Here is a 14,224-nt window from a genome sequence, read left to right on the forward strand (position 1 = left end):
GGCAGGGAACCTCCCTCCTTCCAGAGGACGAATGGTATTTAGGTTTCGCTGCTCTTCTTCCAATCTCTCGGGACATTTTAATCACAGCAACAGAAAGGGAACTAGAAATCATTTTATAAAGACAAGTTTCCTACGTGCAAATAAAATTAATTTAAAAAGGATCACACCAAAAGATACCACAGAAATTTAGAACACAAAGAACATCTTTACTAACTTCCTGGACGAGTTAAAAAGAGTCGGGGCGGCCAGATCCTGCCCTCAGCCTTCCTGCTCCCAGACCCACTGGGAGGGGACTACCGCCTGGTGGGCGGGCACTCCTGAGAGCAGCAGGCGGAGGGACCACCAGCAGCTGCCCACCCCTGCCCATCCCTGGCCCCAGGAGGGAAGCTGTGCTCTGACCTCTGGGTACCCGTAGAGGAGGGGCCCAGGAGCAGGTCCACCGATCTGAGACCCGCATGAAGGGACCCGACCCGGATAAACAGTTCTCTGCACCCAAATCCCGTGGGAGGAGAATAAACCTTCAGAGAGCAGACGTATACCTGCAAAACCAGAAGAGACTCGCACTCTGCACAGCATTTGATCTCAGAGGAAACACCAAAAGACATCTGGAACCCTGGTGCACGAAGCTCCCGAAGGGAAGGGGCGCATAGATCTTCCTGGTTGCTGCCACCACGAGAGCCCTAAGGCAGCACCCTCTAGTGAACTTGAGCCTCGAACCACAGGTGAGACCAACTTTCTGCTGCAAGTGACCTGCCTGGTGAAACTCAAGGCACAAGGTCCACAGGAACAGCTGAACCTGTAGAGAGGAAAACTACACGAAAAGCAGAACACTTGTCCCCCATAACTGGACTGAAAGAGAGGAAAACAGGTCTACAGCACTCCTGACACACAGGCTTATAGGACAGTTTAGCCACTGTCAGAAATAGCAGAACAAAGTAACACTAGAGATAATCTGATGGCGAGAGGCAAGCGCAGGAACACAAGCAACAGAAACCAAGACTACATGGCACCATCGGAGCCCAATTCTCCCATCAAAACAAACATGGAATATCCAAACACACCAGAAAAGCAAGATCTAGATTCAAAATCATATTTGACCATGATGCTGGAGGACTTCAAGAAAGACGTGAAGAACTCCCTAGAGAACAAGTAGAAGCCTACAGAGAGGAATCGGAAAAATGCCTGAAAGAATTCCAGGAAAACATAAATAAACAAGTAGAAGCCCATAGAGAGGAGACACAAAAAATCCCTGAAAGAATTCCAGGAAAACACAAATCAAACAGTTGAAGGAATTAAAATGAAATAGAAGCAATCAAGAAAGAACACATGGAAACAACCCTGGATATAGAAACCAAAAGAAGAGACAAGGAGCTGTAGATACAAGCTTCACCAACAGAATACAAGAGATGGAAGAGAGAATCTCAGGAGCAGAAGATTCCATAGAAATCATTGACTCAACTGTCAAAGATAATGTAAAGCAGAAAAAGCTACTGGTCCAAAACATACAGGAAATCCAGGACTCAATGAGAAGATCAAACCTAAGGATAATAGGTATAGAAGAGAGTGAAGACTCCCAGCTCAAAGGACCAGTAAATATCTTCAACAAAATCATAGAAGAAAACTTCCTAACCTAAAAAAAGAGATACCCATAGGCATACAAGAAGCCTACAGAACTCCAAATAGATTGGACCAGAAAAGAAACACCTCCCGTCACATAATAGTCAAACACCAAACGCACAAAAAATAAAGAAAGAATATTAAAAGCAAAAGGGAAAAAGGTCAAGTAACATATAAAGGCAGACCTATCAGAATCACACCAGACTTTTCGCCAGAAACTATGAAGGCCAGAAGATCCTGGACTGATGTCATACAGACCCTAAGAGAACACAAATGCCAGCCCAGGTTACTGTATCCTGCAAAACTCTCAATTAACATAGATGGAGAAACCAAGATATTCCATGACAAAACCAAATTTACACAATATCTTTCTACAAATCCAGCACTACAAAGGATAATAAATGGTAAAGCCCAACATAAGGAGGCAAGCTATACCCTAGAAGAAGGCAAGAAACTAATCGTCTTGGCAACAAAACAAAGAGAAGAAAAGCACACAAACATAACCTCACATCCAAATATGAATACAACCGGAAGCAATAATCACTATTCCTTAATATCTCTCAACATCAATGGCCTCAACTCCCCAATAAAAAGACATAGATTAACAAACTGGATACGCAACGAGGACCCTGCATTCTGCTGCCTAAAGGAAACACACCTCAGAGACAAAGACAGACACTACCTCAGAGTGAAAGGCTGGGAAACAACTTTCCAAGCAAATGGTCAGAAGAAGCAAGCTGGAGTAGCCATTCTAATATCAAATAAAAATCAATTTTCAACTAAAAGTCATCAAAAAAGATAAGGAAGGACACTTTATATTCATCAAAGGAAAAAATCCACCAAGATGAACTCTCAATCCTAAATATCTATGCTCCAAATACAAGGGCACCTACATACGAAAAAGAAACCTTACTAAAGCTCAAAACACACATTACACCTCACACAATAATAGTAGGAGATTTCAACACCCCACTCTCATCAAAGGACAGATCATGGAAACAGAAATTAAACAGAGACGTAGACAGACTAAGAGAAGTAATAAGCCAAATGGACTTAACGGATATTTATAGAACATTCTATCCTAAAGCAAAAGGATATACCTTCTTCTCAGCTCCTCATGGTACTTTCTCCAAACTTGACTACATAATTGGTCAAAAAACGGGACTCAACAGGTACAGAAAGATAGAAATAATCCCATGCGTACATCGGACCACCACGCCTAAAACTGGTCTTCAATAACAATAAGGGAAGAATGCCCACATATACGGGAAATTGAACAATGCTCTACCAATGATAACCTGGTCAAGGAAGAAATAAAGAAAGAAATTAAAACTTTTTAGAATTTAATGAAAATGAAGGTACAACATACCCAAACTTATGGGACACAATGAAAGCTGTGCTAAGAGGAAAACTCATAGCGCTGAGTGCCTGCAGAAAGAAACAGGAAAGAGCATATGTCAGCAGCTTGACAGCACACCTAAAAGCTCTAGAACAAAAAGAAGCAAATACACCCAGGAGGAGTAGAAGGCAGGAAATAATCAAACTCAGAGCTGAAATCAACCAAGAAAACAAAAAGGACCATAGAAAGAATCAACAGAACCAAAAGTTGGTTCTTTGAGAAAATCAACAAGATAGATAAACCCTTAGCCAGATAACGAGAGGACACAGAGAGTGTGTCCAAATTAACAAAATCAGAAATGAAAAGGGAGACATAACTACAGATTCAGAGGAAAATTCAAAAATCATCAGATCTTACTATAAAGCCTATATTCAACAAAACTTGAAAATCTACAGGAAATGGACAATTTCTAGACAGATACCAGGTACCGAGTTAAATCAGGAACAGATAAACCAGTTAAACAACCCCATAACTCCTAAGGAAATAGAAGAAGTCATTAAAGGTCTCCCAACCAAAAAGAGCCCAGGTCCAGACGGTTTAGTGCAGAATTCTATCAGACCTTCATAGAAGACCTCATACCAATATTATCCAAACTATTCCACAAAATTGAAACAGATGGAGCACTACCGAATTCCTTCTATGAAGCCACAATTACTCTTTATACCTAAACCACACAAAGACCCAACAAAGAAAGAGAACTTCAGACCAATTTCCCTTATGAATATCGATTTAAAAATACTCAACAAAATTCTGGCAAACCAAATCCAAGAGCACATCAAAACAATCATCCACCATGATCAAGTAGGCTTCATCCCAGGCATGCAGGGATGGTTTAATATACGGAAAACCATCAATGTGATCCATTATATAAACAAACTGAAAGAACAAAACCACATGATCATTTCATTAGATGCTGAGAAAGCATTTGACAAAATTCAACACCCCTTCATGATAAAAGTCCTGGAAAGAATAGGAATCCAAGGCCCATACCTAAACATAGTAAAAGCCATATACAGCAAACCAGTTGCTAACATTAAACTAAATGGAGAGAAACTTGAAACAATCCCACTAAAATCAGGGACTAGACAAGGCTGCCCACTCTCTCCTACTTATTCAATATAGTTTTTGAAGTTCTAGCCAGAGCAATCAGACAACAAAAAGGAGGTCAAGGATACAGATCGAAAAGAAGAAGTCAAAATATCACTATTTGCAGATGATATGATAGTATATTTAAGTGATCCCAAAAGTTCCACCAGAGAACTACTAAAGCTGATAAACAACTTCAGCAAAGTGGCTGGGTATAAATTAACTCAAATAAATCAGTAGCCTTCCTCTACAAAAAGAGAAACAAGCCGAGAAAGAAATTAGGGAAACGACACCCTTCATAATAGACCCAAATAATATAAAGTACCTCAAAACTTTAACCAAGCAAGTAAAAGATTTGTACAACAAGAACTTCAAGACACTGAAGAAAGAAATTGAAGAAGACCTCAGAAGATGGAAAGATCTCCCATGCTCATGGATTGGCAGGATTAATATAGTAAAATGGCCATTTTACCAAAAAGCGATCTACAGATTCAATGCAATCCCCATCAAAATACCAATCCAATTCTTCAAAGAGTTAGACAGAACAATTTGCAAATTCATCTGAATAACAAAAACCCAGGATAGCTAAAACTATCCTCAACAATAAAAGGACTTCAGGGGAATCACTATCCCTGAACTCAAGCAGTATTACAGAGCAATAGTGATAAAAACTGCATGGTATTGGTACAGAGACAGACAGATAGACCAATGGAATAGAATTGAAGACCCAGAAATGAACCCACACACCTATGGTCACTTGATTTTGACAAAGGAGCCAAAACCATCCAATGGAAAAAAAGATAGCATTTTCAGCAAATGGTGCTGGTTCAACTGGAGGTCAACATGTAGAAGAATGCAGATCGATCCATGCTTATCACCCTGTACAAAGCTTAAGTCCAAGTGGATCAAGGACCTCCACATCAAACCAGACACACTCAAACCAATAGAAGAAAAACTAGGGAAGCATCTGGAACACATGGGCACTGGAAAAAATTTCCTGAACAAAACACCAATGGCTTATGCTCTAAGATCAAGAATCGACAAATGGGATCTCATAAAACTACAAAGCTTCTGTAAGGCAAAGGACACTGTGGTTAGGACAAAATGGCAACCAACAGATTGGGAAAAGATCTTTACCAATCCTACAACAGATAGAGGCCTTATATCCAAAATATACAAAGAACTCAAAAAGTTAGACCGCAGGGAGACAAATAACCCTATTAAAAAATGGGGTTCAGAGCTAAACAAAGAATTCACAGCTGAGGAATGCCGAATGGCTGAGAAACACCTAAAGAAATGTTCAACATCTTTAGTCATCAGGGAAATGCAAATCAAAACAACCCTGAGATTTCACCTCACACCAGTGAGAATGGCTAAGATCAAAAACTCAGGTGACAGCAAATGCTGGCGAGGATGCGGAGAAAGAGGAACACTCCTCCATTGTTGGTGGGGTTGCAGACTGGTACAACCATTCTGGAAATCAGTCTGGAGGTTCCTCAGAATATTGGACATTGAACTGCCTGAGGATCCAGCTATCCCTCTCTTGGGCATATACCCAAAAGATTCCCCAACATATATAAAAGACACGTGCTCCACTATGTTCATCGCAGCCTTATTTATAATAGCCAGAAGCTGGAAAGAACCCAGATGCCCTTCAACAGAGGAATGGATACAGAAAATGTGGTACATCTACACAGTGGAATATTACTCAGCTATCAAAAACAACGACTTTATGAAATTCGTAGGCAAATGGTTGGAACTGGAAAATATCATCCTGAGTGAGCTAATCCAATCACAGAAAGACATACATGGTATGCACTCATTGATAATTGGCTATTAGCCCAAATGCTTGAATTACCCTAGATGCCTAGAACAAATGAAACTCAAGATGGATGATCAAAATGTGAATGCTTCACTCCTTCTTTAAAAGGGGAACAAGAATACCCTTGGCAGGGAAGAGAGAGGCAAAGATTAAAACAGAGACTGAAGGGACACCCATTCAGAGCCTGCCCCACATGTGGCCCATATATATACAGCCACCCAATTAGACAAGATTGATGAAGCAAAGAAGTGCAGAAGTGTAGATCGCTCCTGAGAGACACAGCCAGAATACAGCAAATACAGAGGCGAATGTCAGCAGCAAACTACTGAACTGAGAATAGGACCCCGTTGAAGGAATCAGAGAAAGAACTGGAAGAGCTTGAAGGGGCTCGAGACCCCATATGTACAACAATGCCAAGCAACCAGAGCTTCCAGGGACTAAGCCACTACCTAAAGACTATACATGGACTGACCCTGGACTCTGACCTCATAGGTAGCAATGAATATCCTAGTAAGAGCACCAGTGGAAGGGAAGCCCTGGGTCCTGCTAAGACTGAACCCCAGTGAACTAGACTGTTGGGGGAGGGCGGGCAATGGGAGGAGGGTGGGGAGGGGAACACCATATGGAAGGAGGGGGGGGGGATGTTTTGCCCAGAAACCGAAAGGAATAACACTAAATGTATATAAGAAATATTCAAGTTAATAAAAAAAAAAAAAAAAAAAAGAATGCAATGATTGGCAACAAAGAGCCATGTTAGAGAGCGAGGATCCCGGCTAGTCATGGAATAATAGGATCTTACAGTAGTGGTTTGCTGGTCACTTTCCTATTGTTATAATAAAAGACCACGATCAAGGAAACTTTTAAAAGGAAGGAATTCATTGCTTTCAAGGTTCCAGAGTGATAGATTGATCACTATCACAGAGGAGAATGGTGGCATCTGGCCAGCATGATGGCTGGAATAGCAAACTGAGAATTCATATTTCAAACTGCAGGCAGAATAGAAAGTGAGTAAATTGGGGATAGTACAGGATTTTGGAGCATGACAGATAATCTTCACCCCCTGTGATGTGTGTCCTCAAAAAATCCTCATAAGCTTATTCAAATTAGGCCTGTGCCTAGAGAGGTAAACCGAGTTAGAATGGCATGTGAGTTAACCTCATTAATAGGAGATTACAAAGATAGTTAATTTTATGTTACACTATAGGAACATAGAAACATGTAAACTCTCAAAAGATACATCATAAATAACTGATAGCTAAATAATTGATATATACATATATATGCATATACATATATATGTAAATATCTGATAAAATAAAGAATAATTAAGAAAATTCACAAATTCCTAGGCTTGGGGTGATCTTTTTTTAATGTGTTTGTGCCCTCTGACATTATGGAAAATATATTGTTTCCAACCATTCCAAAGTGACCTATTGTATTTTGCTCAGGTCACCTCAAAACAATGACATTGAAATACATAGTTCTTTTTAGAATGGTTAGATCTAGCTTCACAATTGACAATAATTCAAAGCGGCAATTAAAGTTATAATTAGGTAGGAAATGCTTGCAGAGTGAGCCTATATATATTTCTCAGTGTGTCATCTATGTTTATAGAATCAACCATATTCATTTCCTTGAAGTGCATTAAAGGAATCAGTGTATTTTTCAGTCACTACAACACTTTCATTAATTAGTCTGTTACATTAATACTATTGTTATAAAATAAATGAAAAGCACTTAAACTATGATGCTTAGACATAATACCATGAAAATATATCACATATTTCTCTATAATAGCTCACTGATGATGAAGGGAGAGTGAAAACATCTTTGTGAAATCTAAACAGTATATGTTTTCCTCATGAAGAATTTTACTAAAAAATTATTATCTTATATATGTGATAAGAGCTTATAAATTGTATAAAAGTACTATTTCGCAGAAAAACATACAGCTATGTAAAAAGATATTGCATTTACCTGGGATTATATTACAGAGTCATATTAAACTTTCTGCTGCTATCATACTATATTGCAAAAGATACAGAGACACAAGGCATTCCATTTAGCATCATATTTTATAATGTAATAACAGCAGTTATATTTTAATAACTTTCTTTAAGGCCTGTCATTTTGCATGATAATATTTTAAGTATGAAATAAATGCTACAAAGGTGTAGACAGATGGAACAAAACTAAAGATTTAAGATACGTAGTAAAATTCAGTCAGAAATAGTGACGATTTCTCTTAGATTAAGAAATGCAATGTACCTTGAATTCCCGATCTTAACAAGACTTTTAACATGATAATAATGCAAAATATCTTGGTGTAATTCTAACCAAGCAAGTGAAAGATCTGTATGACAAGAACTTCAAATATCCTTTGATCAATGTCTTTAACAATGTATGATTTTTTAAAATTTTAAATTAATTAAACAACTAAACATACATTATTTTAACCTTTATTAGTTTATTTCTGTGTTTCATACACCTCTCCAACACATTTTAAGTGTTTGGATGTGGAGAGCAAATGAAAGTGTTTAGCACATGAGGATACTTTAATATTAAATGTTTAATATTAGATTTAAAATATCAAGAACTTCGAGATCTCAGAAGATGCAAAGATCTCCCAAGCTCATGGATTGCCAGGAGTAATATAGTAAAAATGACCATCTTGCCAAAAGCAATCTACAGATTCAATGTAATTTCCATCAAAATTCCAACTCAATTTTTCACAGAGTTAGAAAGAGCAATTTGCAATCTCATTTGGAATAACAACAACCACAACCACAACCACAACAACAACAACAACAACAACAACAACAACAACAACAAAACAGGAGAGTTAAAAGTATTCTCATCAATAAAACAACTTCTGGGGAAATCACCATCCTCAACCTCAAGCAGTATTACCAAAAAACAATGACAAAAACTGTACAATATTGGTATAGGCACAGGCAGGTAGATTAGTGGAATAGAATTGAAGACCCAGAAATGAACCTGCACACCTATGAACACTTGATCTTTGACAAAGAAGCCAAAACCATCCGGTGGAAAGAATTTTCAACAAATGGTGATGGTTCAACTGGTGGTCTGCATGTAGAAGAATGCAAACTGATCCATTTTTATCTCCTTGTACAAAGCTCAAGTCCACGTGGATCAATAAACACTGCATAAAGCCAGACATGTTGAATCTAATAGAAGAGAAAGTGGGAAAGATCTGGCACAGGGGAAAATTTTCTGAACAGACCAGTGGAACAGTTAGGAGAATGACTGAAGAAGCTAAAGGGTTTGCAACCCCATAGGAAAAACAACACTATCAACTAGCCAGAACCCCCAACCCCCCCTGCCAAAGCTCCCAGGGACTATACCACTAACCTAAGTGTATATATGGATGAGTCCATGGCTCCAGCTACATATGTAGCAAGGCTTGTTTTATTTGGCATCAATGGTAGGGGAGGCTTTTGGTTCTGTGGATATTTTTTGCTCCAGGGAAATGCAATGTGGATGAGGCAGAAATGGGTGGGTAGTGGAGGAGCATCCTGTTAGAGACAAAGGGTATGGGATAGGGAGCTTGGGGAGCTGAGATGAGGAAGGGGTACAACATTTGAAATGTAAATAAAAAGTATACAATAAGAAAAGAAAAAAACAAAAAAAGAACAAAACAAACAAGCAAAAAACAGTGCAGTGCGGTGACATGCACCTATAGTTTTAAGTCTAGAAAGGTAAAGATATAAAAAATAAAAGAAAGAAAGGAAGGAAGGAAGGAAGGAAGAAAAAAAGGAAAGGAAAGGAAAGGAAAGAAGGAAAGGAAAGGAAAAGAAAGGAAAGGAAAAGAAAGGAAAGGGAGGAAGGGAGGGAGGGAGAGAGGAAAGAAAGAATGAACGAAAAAAAGAAAGTATGTGCAAATTTTTCCACAAATAATAGACAAATTGTATCAGTAATTTTTTTTCTAGTATGACAAAATTTTACAATTGCATCAGATTCTCCTTAGCACTTTATCATGACTGTGACTTATCTTGACAATATTATACATGATCAATTGAATTTGCTATCTGGCATTTCTATGAGCACTGAAATATTAATACAAGCACTATGAAAATGTTCACAGATTGAAATTAACTCTACCATATTCCTTATAAGATTCCCTTGAGTGAAAGGGAATAGTTTTGAAAAAAATAAAGGTGGCACAACTAGCAGCAGGATTCATTAAATGCATAAATGGAGAAATGTCTTCATTTGCTCTTAAAATTTCCCAGGATACCTAGAATGACAATTCCGATTCTCAAAAATGTATCTCAGGGAAATGTATTGTTACTTAACAAAAAAATCTTAAAGAAAAATATGGCCTGGAGACATATAGCTTAGGCCTTAACAGGTAGGCTCACAACCAAAAATTAGAAAAGAACATTAAATCAACTGAAAGTATAGCTTCAGTATCAGAAAATAATAGTAAACATATTTCCTTTTTTTTTTTCTTTTCTTTTTTTCGGATCGAAACCAGAGCCTTGCGCTTGCTAGGCAAGCGCTCTACCTCTGAGCTAAATCACCAACCCCTAGACATATTTTCTACTGACAAACTATACACATGTTCTTTTTTGGCCAATCAAATCACATCATAGAGACTATACAAATCCTTTGAAAAGGTGAAATATACATATTTAAAAGAAATTAAGAATATTTAAATGTCTCCTAGAATGACCAAAATGCCAATGCTTCACTCCTTCTTTAAAAGGGGAACAAGAATACCCTTGGGAGGGAATAGGGAAGCAACGTTTAGAACAGAGGCAGAAGGAACACCCATTCAGAGCCTGCTCCACATGTGGCCCATACATATACAACCACCAAACTAGATAAAATGGATGAAGCAAAGAAGTGCAGGCTGACAGGAACTGGATGTAGATCTCTCCTGAGAGACACAGCCAGAATATGGCGAATACATAGGTGAATGCCATCATTAAACCACTGAACTGAGAAAAGGACCCCCGTTGAAGGAATCTTAGAAAGGACTGAAAGAGCTTGAAGGGGCTTGAGACCCCATATGAACAACAATGCCAATCAACCAGAGCTTCCAGCGACTAAGCCACTACCCAAAGACTATACATGGACTGACCCTGGACTCCAACTGCATACGTAGCAATGAATAGCCTAGTAAAAGCACCAGTGGAAGGGGAAGCCCTTGGTCCTGCCAAGATTGAACCCCCAGTGAACGGGATTGTTGGGGGGAGGGCGGTAATGGGGGTAGAATGGGGAGGGGAACACCATAGAGAAGGGGAGGGGGGGTTAGGGGGATATTGGCCCGGAAACTGGGAAAGGGAATAACAATCGAAATGTAAATAAGAAATACTCAAGTTAATAAAGATGAAAAAAATATTAAAAAAATATTCTAAATGATTCTCCTAGAATCATTTCATGTACTCTTTAGAATGTTTCTTGAACCTTTGGAAGTAAAGTTATAAGAATGAGTGTTTGTCAAGAACTGTTTTGTAATATAGACCTTTTTAAACAAGTACTCACAAAGGTGGTGCTTCTTTTCAGATCAAAGTAATAGAAATTTTACAATGAAACGGAGAGATGGTTGTAAAGTCTAGTCCTTAGCCAAGAAAGTATTAGCATCTGGGAAAGAAAGAACTAGTTTCTTTAAGGTCACGAACCCTGGTAAGTCACTTATGATGCAGCAGATGGCCTCCCAACATTGTATATATTAGAAGCTCTAATTACATGCAGTGAGTTAAAATAAAAGATGAAATAAATTTGGAAGGTAGCCATTTTTGGAGTTCTCGTGATGTTTGATGGGGTGAATAGGTAATGAATATTATAAAACTCCACTCTCTATATATAATTCTAAATGAGTAAACAGTATATATATATATACACATACATGTGTGTGGATGTATGTATATAAATGGTTAGAAGTAATATCAATTGGTAAATTGTTGTTTAAAAATATGTAAATGCTCAGATATTCAAAGTATCTGAAGACAGCTAATTTCAAAATATTCATAAAAGTCAGACAAAGGCTTCCACTATGATTTGTTTATTGTTTTTGGTTCTTTCTAGCATGCTTTGAGTAAAAGGGTTACAAGTATCTTTTGCCTTCAGGCCAAGGATTTGAATTGTCTCTCTAGTATTTCAGCTTGTTCTGGGTTTCTGATTTTTGACATGTAGTTCATCATAGAAACCTGACTCTGACCATTATAAGCCGTTTATCTTGTGTAGTTTAACAGTATGTGTGTTTGGGTGGGGCGAGGGTGATTTGACGGGCAGAATAAAAGCCTAACTAAAAGCAGCACAGTGATATCCATTTCCTTCAAATGAACACAGTTATCCCGCATACATGACTCACCAAGATGTAGAAATATAACATTAAGAATGGAAGGCCAAAGCAATGTTCGAGCCAGGAGATAATATCATACTGGGCTTGATTTTGTTTTATTATTTTGGTATTCTCTCCAGGGCTCACAGGAAATTTCCAATGTTTACCTCTCAGTCTCACAGATGTAATATTTTGTAGCCTTCAGCAAAGCTACCTGCTCTATTTATGCTGCTGTGATCACTGGCTGTAAAAGTGGTCATAAATATTTCAAATTCTCCTGTCACAGTTTTTCCTGAGAAGGACTAATTTTCCTTAAAGTCTTACTCAGTTTGCAATGAATAAATACTTCATATTTTATTTTACTGAGAAACTAATTAAATAGCAAACAAAAGTTCTCCAAATGCTTATTCCTGATCTTCAACATTAATAAGATAATATCAAATTAAAGGATGTGTTTAATTAAATGTATGTTTATGTGTGTGTGTGTGTGTGTGTGTGTGTGTGTGTGTGTGTGTGTGTCAGGCTATCATGAATGTTGCTTGATAGTAATGTTTGAGTTATTTTCATCATTTACAACTCCTACTGGAGATGTTAAATCATGTGTATATATGTTCTATTTTCTATTAAACATAATTAATATTCAACATAAGAAAATGGCTTTAAATAAGTATAAAACTACACACCCAGCTTACATGTACTGAAAAATATCAGTAATTTTGGAAAACATACTTATTGACAGTCAGTGTTTATTGAGTATGCAATATATGTGATCAACTCGTATAAATGTAAGGCAAAACAACCAAGCTTCTTCTCTATGTAGAGCTTCTCTTTCAGTAGGAGGTGACAGATGATAAAATATAATGTATCCATGCCAACAGGTGCATTCTGTGAAGAGAGGTGGAGGCTAATGAAGGAATTGCAGCTGTGAACAAATTGTAAAGGACAATTTTACAAGTTAGAAAGACAAGAAAAAGAAAAAAAGCTTGAAAATACAAGAAGCACTCATATATTCCACAGATATGACAGTGAATAAAATACAAGTGGAGATGGACCAGAATGAGCTTGTCATTCTTCCTTTTTTCTTTTTGTTTAACTTATTCTTCTCTCACACAATACATCTCAAACACAGCCACCTGCCCCAACCTCCACTCTTCCCAATCTCTCCCCACCTCTCCTCTCCTCTTGATCTCCTTTCAGAAAGGAGCAGGCCTTCTGTAGATACTGAAAGAATTCTGCATAATTAGATGCAATAACTATAGGGGGGAAACCCTTATATCAAGGCTGGGCAAAGCAACCCAGTATAGGAAAAGGGTCCTAAAAATCAAGCAAAAGAGTAAGGACACCCCCCCTCTAACCCTGTTAGGAGTCCTGCATGAACTACAAGCTGAATAATTACAAATATATGCACAGGGCTTTAGCTAAGACCTTGGCAGGCTCCATTATTTTGAATTAGATAGTAAAGCAATGGGGAAAATAGAATAAAAATGCAAAACAGTTGAGAAGGCTTAGTAGCTGCAGGACTGAGCAGTCATGAAGACTAGATGAGGCCCGGCACCATGTGGTGAGTTCAGAATTGCTGAACGGTGGCAAGGATAGTTTATTAATGATGCAGCATAAATTTCAGTGAAGACCCAGGTTATTGGAGCACAAGGGCAGAAGGATGACCAAGGACACTGGCCGGTGATCACTAAATGCATTGGCAGCAATCCTTTAAAAAACGTCTTTTATTCTCAAGTTCTATACTGCAAAACTCATGTCTTTGTTATTAGCTGAATAGAATTCCATTGTGTACATGTACCACAGTTTCTTTATCGATACTTCATTTGAAGGACATCTAGGTTGTTTCTAGTCTCTAGCTATTACATATAAAGATCTGTGAACATAGTCAAGCAAGTGTCTTTGTGACAAGTTGGATCACCTTTTAGGTCTATGCCCAGGAGTGGTGGAGCTGGGTCTTGAGGTAGAACTATTTCCAGTTTTCTGAGAC

The sequence above is a fragment of the Rattus rattus genome, chromosome 11 (genome assembly GCF_011064425.1).
Source record: "Rattus rattus isolate New Zealand chromosome 11, Rrattus_CSIRO_v1, whole genome shotgun sequence".
Classification (NCBI taxonomy): domain Eukaryota; kingdom Metazoa; phylum Chordata; class Mammalia; order Rodentia; family Muridae; genus Rattus; species Rattus rattus.